This window comes from Trichomycterus rosablanca, chromosome 18 (assembly GCF_030014385.1).
Source record: "Trichomycterus rosablanca isolate fTriRos1 chromosome 18, fTriRos1.hap1, whole genome shotgun sequence".
Taxonomy (NCBI): domain Eukaryota; kingdom Metazoa; phylum Chordata; class Actinopteri; order Siluriformes; family Trichomycteridae; genus Trichomycterus; species Trichomycterus rosablanca.
In genome coordinates, this window is record NC_086005.1 from 19863074 (window position 1) to 19874271 (window position 11198).

Consider the following 11198-nt stretch of genomic DNA (forward strand, 5'->3'; position numbering starts at 1 on the left):
TAATCCCTCACCCATGTGGTTATATCAGCTATTTTTGAGTGGGGGTTCTTGATGTCTTTACGCACTGAAATTCCTCCTGATTGCTTGAATCGTTTAATGATATTATGCACTGTAGAGGGAGAAATATGCAAATTCCTTCCAATCTTAGTTTGAGGTACATTATTTTTAACATTTTATTTTTTCCTGGATGCTGCTTACAAAAAATGACATTTTGAATTATTTATTTGGACAGTTCAAAAGCAGGCCATTCATTTGATTGCTTTACTGTAAAGAGCAGAATTTACTGTATTCCCATCATCCCATTTAGCACTGTTTGCCTTTGCCGTCCCTGTTTGAGTTCCAATATTTAGAAAAACCGGTTTGTTGGAACACGAATATATGAGGCAAGGCATCCGGGCCTCCACCTTAAGCCTGGAATATTTGTGTATGTTTGTCTTAGGTGCCGATCACTTTTCCATTCTTTGTGTGTGTGTGCGCGCTTATGTGTGTGTGTGCGCGTGCATGTATGTGTGTTTGCTCAAGCCAGACCGCATGGTTTGCTCCTGACATACATGTTAATATGCAGCCCAAGTGGCTACAACATTATAGGCTTTTGAGAGAACTGACAGTCTGTCCATTCACATGGTCCCAGAGCGGGCTTCTCTATTCATGGCAGTGCCATGGTGAGGATGGCTGGGAAGAGGGACAACAGAGGAGGAGAAGGAGGAGGAGGGGCACGCCGGCACTTCCTCGCCTTCCAGAATGGGATTGTGCAATTGGTGTGCAAATGCCACTGGCTGTCCAAAGCCTGCCGATCCCCAGGGAGACAGGCGGTGGTGGGACACTGGATAGGGCCCTTCCTCGTGTCCCCTGAATTTTTCATAGGTCAGCCCACACAATGCACACTTAAATAGCTGGGCCGCACCGATGGAAATCGGGATGGGCAGAGCGGGATGAGGAAAAAGGGGGAAAAAAATCCACCCTATGCACAATACAAAGTAAAACAAAGATTTTTGTATCTTTTTAAAGAGGGCTCAATCTGCTCCTCGAAAAGAAGGCAAATGAATAGTGGGAGCTTTTTTTGGCTCCTTTTCTCCAAAAGAATGAAGGAAGGGGGGGAGGAGCACACTGAGTAGAGGACTCGGTTGTCCTGTGTTTGGGGAAAGCCTGTTGCATCTCTCTTGGCACTGGGGGGAGGGATGCTTGCTTTGGTGCTGGAATACTTCTCTTTGTGCGACTTGTATGGGCCAAGTAAGCAAGCGCTGCAGGCCGGTTCAGGAGGTTGGGATGCATTTAATGATTCTTTTATCCCTTGGGCCGCTGAAGTAAAACTGGATGAGTTACCATATGAATAGTCCGTGGCCGTCAGCAGTGGAACTGAAAGGGGAAAGTGTGCACTGGGGGATAGACTAGTTTTGACTTTAAAGCATACTTATAAAGATACTTATAAGAGCAAAAAGAACAAGCGAAAGTACCCTCCTGGAATCCACAGACTAGCAACAACAAAAACAAAGTGTCTCGGTTAGGTGTTAGGTCACCGCTAGTTTAATCTAACAAGGCCAGACTTAACTATGACAAGATTAAAGTCTTTCAGGTGATTTTAGTTTAGATGTGGTTGAGAACAAAGTCTTATTAGAAAAGGAAGAAACTCCAACCTATGCCCCCTGAGGGCATTCCAAACCACTTCGTCCCAAATTGCTAAGCACTACATAATTAGTATGCCTAATTAATGGACTTTTAATGGTATAGTTAAACATTAAGTAGCACATGGGATGCATTTCAGGACGCAGGTAAAAAATCATAAGTAAACAATGCTCGCATGATTCAAAAGCAGCAAATAACACGACAGTTAAGACGATACAGTAAAAGTAGTTTTTAAATTGTATAAACTGCAGATCGCACTGAAACACAAATACATTTCTGTACTGAATGTACAGTTAAATGACACCACAATGTAGTTGAATGCTGTGCTTTTAACTATGAGAAAGGTTGTGAATTTACACCCCCAAAGCAGAAAAAGGACAGCTTTCTTACATTTACTTTGACTTTTATTTGATTGCAGACAGGATGAACCTGAGATATTTCATGTTTTATCTGCTCAACTTCATTTCATTTGTTAATATACAGGGGCAGTTCAGGGCTAGTAATGAGGTGAAAAAACTAAATAATGATGTGATTCCAAACTGGTGATTGTAATCATGGTTTACTACAAAAGCAAAATTTTCTGTGTGAGAAAATGATTGAAATGTTTAAAAACAATGTACCTCAAAGAAAGATTGCAAGAGATTTGCATGTTTCTCCCTCTACAGTGCATAATATCATTAAACAATTCAAGGAATCCGGAGACATTTTAATGTGTAAAGGCCTGAACGCCCGTGATCTTCGATCCCTCAGATGGCAATGCATCAAGAACCGCCACTCAACAATAGCTGATATGACCACATGGGTGAGGGATTACTTTGGCAAACCTTTGTCAAGCACTACAATACAGAGTTACATGCACAAATGCCACTTAAAACATTACTGTGCAAAAAAGAAGCCTTATGTTAACCATGTCCAGAAGCGGCGTCGACTTCTCTGGGCTCGGAGGCATCTAGGATGGATCATCACACAGTGGAAACGTGTATTGTGGTCAGATGAATCAGCATTTCAGGCCTGCCTGCAGTTAAGTGTGGTTAAAAGGAATGGCAACATTACAAAGTAGTAAATGCTTTACTGTCCCAACTTTTTTTGGAATGTGTTGCAGGTCTGAAATGGAGGAATGGATGTTTATTAATAAATAAAGTGAAGTTGAGCAGATAAAACATGAAATATCTCAGGTTCATCCTGTCTGCAATCAAATAAAAGTCAGTAATTCTTTATCAAGCCAATCATCCCTGATGCCATGTAAATGGAGCCATGGTCATCCTAGAGAAGATCATTCCCATCAGGATAGCAAGTTTTCATTATGTTGCTTGGATTACTTGGCATTGATCTATTTTTTTTTGTGGTATTTACCCTTAAAGAGACCCAAAATAGTGCCAGTTTTTACTGGTCTATTTGTCTAGATTTTTTTGGTCAGTCCTTGCTGCTGGTATAACTTAATCCAATGACTAGTTGTAATCTCTATCCAAGAAAACAGCCTTAAATTATACACGTCGACCTGTATTCCAAGAATTATTGCCCTTGGTCTGCTGCACTACCTATGACTCAACATGGATAGGGAGTTGGAAACCGCAAACTTCAACTTCTATTTTCTCTTCTTCGCTTTCCAATTCCTCAACCCCCCTCCCCCTCCCCTGTCAGCTGCTGGCTGGCCTCTCTGGGTTTTCCTGAGGAGGTTTTGTGAACTCATTAACACAAGAGCTGGCCAGGATGGGCTGGAAGGAACGGCAGCATTGCTGTAGGTAGTACCGAAAGGTCCTGTCCCACCTAGACCTGCTGTCCTCTTATCCTCATCCAAATCCTTCAGTCTGTCATGAACTGTCATGAATTGGACAAGGTTGTTTATAATTTATATCTTGACTTGGACATCAGTGTATGAGATTTGAACTTTGGTACTGATTTTTTTTTTTATTGATCATCTTACTGAAAAATTCAAGCTTTAACCTATTTTCATGTGAATAATGACAACTATTACAACATTTAATGATGTGTTCACAAGTGCAAGAGCAAGGTATTTCCCCATACTCTTCTCCAAAAAAACCCAGACAGGATGAACCTGAGAGAGTTCATGTTTTGTCTGCTCATCTTCATTTCATTTATTGATAAACATCCATTCCTGCATTTCAGGCCTGCAACACATTCCAAAAAAAGTTGGGACAGTAAAGCATTTACCACTTTGAAATGTTGCCATTCCTTTTCACCACACTTAAAAAACGTTTTGGCACCGAGGATACCAAGTGATTTAGTGTTTCAGCTTTTTTTTTTGTCCCATTCTTCCTGCAAACAGTCCCTGGCTTTTGGACTTGTTGCTGATAACAGTCTGGATGGTCCTTTTCATCTTTGGTTCGGAGCACACAGTGCCCATTATTTCCAAAAAAGACCTGGAATGCTGATTCATCTGACCACAATACACGTTTCCACTGTGTGATGGTCCATCCTAGATGTCTCCGAGCCCAGAGAAGTCGACGCCGCTTCTGGACATGGTTACCATAAGGCTTCTTTTTTGCACAGTAAAGTTTTAAGTGGCATTTGTGCATGTAACTCTGTATTGTAGTGCTTGACAAAGGTTTGCCAAAGTAATCTCTCACCCATGTGGTTATATCAGCTATTGTTGAGTGGTGGCTCTTGATGCAGTGCCGTCTGAGGTATAGAAGATCATGGGCGTTCAGCTTAAGCTTAAGCTTGCTGAAATTCCTCCTGATTCCTTGAATTGTTTAATGATATTATGCACTGTAGAGGGAGAAATATGCAAATCCCTTCCAATCTTTCTTTGAATACAAACTGGAGATCCTCTAATCATCTTTGCTCATTAAAGACATGAAATATCTCGGGTTCAAACTGTTTGCAATCAAATAAAAGTCAAAGTAAATGTAAGAAACTCTGTGTTTTTATTGTATTTGCATTTCCCCAAAACACCTAATCACATTTGAAAACACTCAAGCAAAAGTGATAAGACACCAGCTAATCTGAAAAAACACACCAGCTAATCTGGAAAAGAACACACCAGCTAATCTGAAAAAACACACTTGCTAATCCGTAAAAAACACACCAGCTAATCTGAGGAACACCCCAACAAATCCAAAAAACACTTTTTTGATTTGCTGGTGTTATTTAGTTTTGCTTTTACTGACTTTCTCTCTCTTCTATTCTGTCTATTGTTCACCCAGCCAGGCGGGTGACACCGACTAGACTTAAACAGAGTTCTGGCAGTGGTGAACTTGCACTACCCATGCTTAGCCTGCCATGTTTTGACAGCAAAATATCTGGCAACCCCACATAGATTTTAAAGATGCAAAAGTTTGTACAACTTGCCAGTATTTAGGAGAAAGCATCTCACTGCTGGTTATACCATGTATGACCTGTATGTGACAAATAAACACTTTGAACTTTGCCACACCATGCAGATGCTGTTGTAGCCAGCTCTTTCCACTTTTGGCTGAAACCCTGCAATGGATTGCCACCCTGCCTTGTGCCCAGTGTTTCTGGTAAAACCAGACCCACCATGACCCTGACCAGAAAAAAAGCGAATAATGAAAATGAATAAATAGCCATTTGTGTGCTTTGTACAGTGGTACCTTGAAACCCAACGTGAAATGGTTCTGGTTCTGAGTGGCATCGAGTTTAAAAGGCGTTGAGTTTACATTTACATTTTCAGCCTTTAGCAGACGCTTTTATCCAACACAATTTTGAGCAATTGACGAGCAACCTTCTGATGAACCAGCAACCTTCTGATACTATATATTTATATTTATATTTATATATATAGGGTGTCCCAAAATTCACGCAAGATTTGAATTTGGCGCCATTTGTGCGGTAAAGATCATGCGATTTAACGCCGTTGGACTTTTTCCTTTGGGGTTTTTTGAAGTCTAAGGTTTATGCCATCAAGCCCACGACCACCCACGCCTTGAAGGAGGAAATTGAGCGCTGTATCAACGAAATTCAGCCACATTTATGCAAAACGGTCATGGAAAATTTCATGGGCCAGCTGTAGCCTAGTGGTTAAGGTACTGGACCAGTGATCAGAGGGTTGCTGGTTCAAGCCCCACTACTGCCAGGTTGCTGCTGTTGGGCCCTTGAGCAAGGCCCTTAACCCTCAATTGCTTAGACTGTATACTGTAACTGTAATGTAAGTCGCTTTGGATAAAGGTGTCTGCTAAATGCTGAAAATGTAAATTTCGACAAAAGAGTGCGTATGTGCCAGCAAAGCCGTGGAGGCCATTTACCCGATATGCTATTCCATACATAACCCTATACTGTATACTTTATAAATCAATTAAAAATTTAAAATTTTTTATTAAAAACCTGTGTTCTCTATCAAAATTACTTCTTGCGTGAATTTTGGGACACCCGCTATATATATACATTGTTTAATGCAGCTTCTCCTGACTTTTTTAGCGCGTCCAATTGCCCAAATGCGTCATGCTTCCTCTCCACTAATGCCGACCCCCGCTCTGATTTGAGGAGAACGAAGCTAACCCATGCCCCCCTCTGACACGTGGGCAGCATGCCATATGTATCTTATCACCTACACTTTGACAAGTGCAGTGCAGCTCAGCGTTGTGTACGGAGAGACACACCCTGAGAGCACTCTTCTCTCATCTCTGTGCAGGCGCCATCAATCAGCCAGCAGAGGTACAGTTGTAATTGTACCAGTCATGAGAGAGAGAGACCCCATTCGGCTTAGTCCCGCCCATATCTGAACAACAGGCCAATCATTGTTCACGTGGCCGCTCAGCCTTAGCCGGCAGGCAGAGCTGAGATTCGATACAATGTATTGTTTTTACCGCTGCGCCACCTTAAGACGTGTTTGCAGGAAGAATGGGACAAAATAAAAGCTGAAACACTAAATCACTTGGTGTCCTCGGTGCCAAAATGTCTTAAGTGTGGTGACATGACAAACTTTTTTTTGGAATGTGTTGCAGGTCTAAAATGCAGGAATGGATGTTTATTAATAAATGAAATGAAGTTGACCAGGTTCATTCTGTCTGCAATCAAATAAAAGTGTGTTTTAATGTTATTATTTGCATTTTCTAGGCTGTTCCAACTTTTTTCTGATTTGGGGTTGCAATTGGTTTTATACAATTTTTAAGAACAGGTGAGACAAACACCAGCCTTCTGTAATTAGAAGGGGTGTCCACATTCTTTTGGCCAAATATTGTATCCACCTGCGGTCTTAACACTCCTCGTCAGTTGCAAAATCAATGTAAAAGGAAACTAGGCATTTAATGGGAATCTTTATGCACTTACATGTGCTTATGTACGGCACAAGACTCTTCAGTTGATTAAAACTTATAGTTAGCGGCACTCAACGAGACAGCTGAATGCAAACAGTTCATTTGTCTGGCTCTCACATAACCCCCAGTGGAGAGGTGCTCGATGATTAATTAATCAGCGAACTGGCAGTCTTAACTGAATTATTCATCCCGAGTCCTGTCTGTAATTTCTGCATCTCCATATTAGATTCCTGCTCCAACGACATTCTCTTAGCTCTTGGCTGAGGTTACGTGATCTGGCTGCGATCAGCAGGCAGCCAAACGAGGGAGAAAAATTAACTGTGTCTTGTTTCTCACTTTCTAAAATTATCCACTCAAACCTTTTGGTTAAGCCAATTAGTAAGCCAAGCGGAGATGCACTGCTAACATCATTTAAAAATGGGGAGGGAAATTTACAATGCGAAAGTGACATGCTTATTAATGCTAAATGAATATATAATGTACAAAATACCAGAGTGGAAACCTGCTATTAACACTGAAATGGTGTGTTACTGGGATGCAGTTATCAAGTTACCCATGTTTTAACATTTAGTTTTGGCTAAGATGTGGCTAGGCTAGGATGACATGGTGGAACAGCTGGTTGACTCGGTGCCTCATGCGTAGGTGGCATTCTTAGTCTCTGATCTAATAGTATTTCTGTTTTCTAATACCAAAACAGTGATAGTACAATTACATATATATGCATATATATATATATATATATATATATATTAGGGCTGTCAAATGATTAAAAATTTTAATCGCGATTAATCTCAGAATTTCACATAGTTAATTTTTTTTTAAATCTGTGTAAATGTTATAGAAAACAAGGATTTTTAAGTGAAATGTTACTATTAAAATGGTGAACACATTTTATGCTAAATGTACTTATGTTAAAAACTGCTGGGACAAGAGAAAACTGTAAGGGAGTTTTATTCACTCACATACTAGGCAGTAATACTATCCAGCAGAGACCCTTGACTTCATATATACTGTACAGTAGGTCAGATTGTAGGTTAGAATTTCTCCATCAGCAAACATTGTAGATCAGCGGTGCTTCAGGTGGGATAAGGCGTAGTTATTGTAACAGACTTTTCTGTAGTATTGTGACAATGGTTTGATGGACGTTTCTACACGAAGTGAGTGTGTTTTGACCCTTTGGGGCTTCCATAGTTCATGTAATAGCATTCTTGGCTAACGCGATGACTCTCGGTACCGTAACAGAAGAAGCTAATAAAAGTGTTCTGCTTCCGACAACTTGTGAATATACCTTGTATTTATTTCTTTATTAAGCGAGTGCATCGCTACAACGCTCGGTTACATTACGTTAACAAACCGCAAATGAAACAAACGGTGGCAAGTCCGCCCCACACTTTGAGAAACGCTGTCTTAATGAGAGATGCCGTGCACGGTCAAGTCTCAACATGAACTACGGATGACTCGCAGGGCCAAATAGAATTTGCGTTAACGGCACTATTTTTTTAAATCGCGTTAAATTGAGATCGCGTTAATGCGTTATTATCGCGTTAACTTCGACAGCCCTAATATATATATATATATATATATATATATTATATATATGTAGTCAGTAATTGTAGAACTACAAAGTGCTTCTATATGGTAAGTGTAGCTGAAAAAATACAGTGAGTGTAGAAACGAGGAGGTGGTTTTAATGTCATAGCTTCTCAGCACTGCAGTGACACTGACATGGGGGTGGTGTGTTAGTGTGTGTTAGTGTGTGTTGTGCTGGTATGAGTGGATGAGACACAGCAGCGCTGCTGGAGTTTTTAAATACCGTGTCCACTCACTGTCCACTCTATTAGACACTCCTACCTAGTTGGTCCACCTTGTAGATGTAAAGTCAGAGACAATCGCTCATCTGTTGCTGCTGTTTGAGTTGGTCATCTTCTAGACCTTCATTAGTGGTCACAGGACGCTGCCCACGGGGCGCTGTTGGCTGGATATTTTCGGTTGGAGGACTATTCTCAGTCCAGCAGTGACAGTGAGGTGTTTAAAAACTCCATCAGCGCTGCTGTGTCTGATCCACTCATACCAGCACAACACACACTAACACACCACCACCATGTCAGTGTCACTGCAGTGCTGAGAATGATCCACCACCCAAGTAATACCTACTCTGTAGTGGTCCTGAGAGAGTCCAGACCATTGAGAAACAGGGTGAAGCAGGTTAAGAAAGTATGTAGAGAAACAGATGGACTATATTTAGTAATTGTAGAACTACAAAGTGCTTCTCTATGGTAAGTGGAGCTGATAAAATGGACAGTCTGTAGAAACAAGAAGGTGGTCATAATGTTATGGCTGATATATATATATATAAACAAATAAAACTGAAACAATTACTTTTAAATTCAAGTTGTAAAATGTAATGAACAAAAATGGAAATTTATTGCGAGGAAAAAGTTAGGACACCCTATGCCCTAATAGCTGGTATTTCCTCCTTTGGCTGAAATAACCTCAATTAGACGTTTCCTATAACCATCTACCAGTCTCTCCCACTGCTCCATGCAGAATTTCTTCAGCTGTGTGAGGTTTGAGGGGTTTCTTGCATGCACGGCCCGTTTCAAATCACCCCACAGCATCTCAATATTATTAAGAACCGGGCTTTGACTTGGCCATTCCAGAACTCTCTTCTTTCTTTTGAGCCATTCCTTGGTGGATTTACTGGAATGTTTTGGGTCGTTGTCATGCTGCATGGTCCACCTCCACTGCAGTTTTAGTTTTTGGACAGGTGGTCTTACATTTTCCTCAAGCACCCTCTAATACAGTGAAGAATTAATGGTGGATTCTATAATGAAGAGCTTGCCAGGCCCCAAACCATGACATTTCCACCTCCATGCTTCACAGTTGGTATGAGGTTCTTGTGCTGTGCCAAACATGTCTTCTGTTACTGTGCCCAAATAATTCAACTTTGGATTCACCTGTCCAAAGCACATTGTTCCAGAAGTCCTGGTCTTTGTCTAGGTGTTCTCTGGTAAACTTTAGTCTTGCCCTGACGGTTTTTTTTTTTTTGACAGCAAGGGTTTCCTCCTTGCACACCTCCAATGAAAATCAAACTTGTGCAGTCTCTTTCTGATGGTAGATGCATGTACCTTGCTATCAACTGTGGCAAGAGCTACCAGTTGGTCCCGTGATGACATTGTAGGATTATTGGAGACTTCTTTACGCATCTTAAGGTCTTCTCTTGGGCTGAACTTGCTAGGATGGCCTGACCTGACCCTGGACAGTGGAATGGCTGATTTCTAACTGTTTTGAGATCTTTTTAAATCCCTTCCCAGACTCATATGCATCTACAACCTTCTTTCTGAAGGCCTCAGAGAGCTCTTTAGATCTCACCATAGTGATACCACTCACTTCAACAATCAAGAGCAAACCAAACTAATGTCTGAGGTTTAGATTCCAATGTCCTCTAACGATGGTCTAATCATTGCAGCTGATGTTGTGCACTGGATTCTATTTTTAGAAGTAGTAATAAATGTCAGGGTGTCCTAACTTTTTCCTCACAATAAATTCCCATTTTTGTTCATTACAACTTGTATTTAAATTTAAATTTTATTTTTAACACTGAAATACGGTGTGTAAATAACGGAACTATATTGTAATGCAGACGTTTGCAGCAATAAAAACATTCACTGTGAATAAAGGGTAATGATATGTTCCTGGAGCTTACTGACATTTTGACGTCCAGCAATCTCGGCGGTGAGGCTTTGGTGGCACGGCATCCTCGGTTCAATTGGATCCCGTCTCTGATGTGGTCATGACATCCGTGATTGACCCGTGTGGGTTGGAACAGGTGCCATCAGAAACAGCTTGTGTGAAAATAGCAGTACTACCAGTACTAGTGCTGGGGTAGAGTGTGGTTTGTGGTGCTGTCGTGCTTTTTCGATGAGAGGTTCTCACCATTTTTCATTACAGAAGAAAGTATAATCTTTCAAGTACTGAAGATCAAAACATATCATATTAATATATCAATTTTCCTTTGAAAATAGTCATTTTTGGATGGCTGTCAAATGAGTCCTGAATAGTCTGTGGTTGGCTGTTGTGTTTAGAGCATTTTTAAAGAAGAATACACTAATCAGCCATAACATTAAAACCACCTCCTTGTTTCTACACACACTCATTTTTTCAGCTCCACTTACCATATAGAAGCACTTTGTAGTTCCACAATTACTGACTGTAGTCCATCTGTTTCTCTAATAATGGTCAGGACCACCACAGAGCAGGTATTATTTAGGTGGTGGATCATTCTCAGCACTGCACTGACAATGACATGGTGGTGGTGTGTTAGTGTGTGTTGTGCTG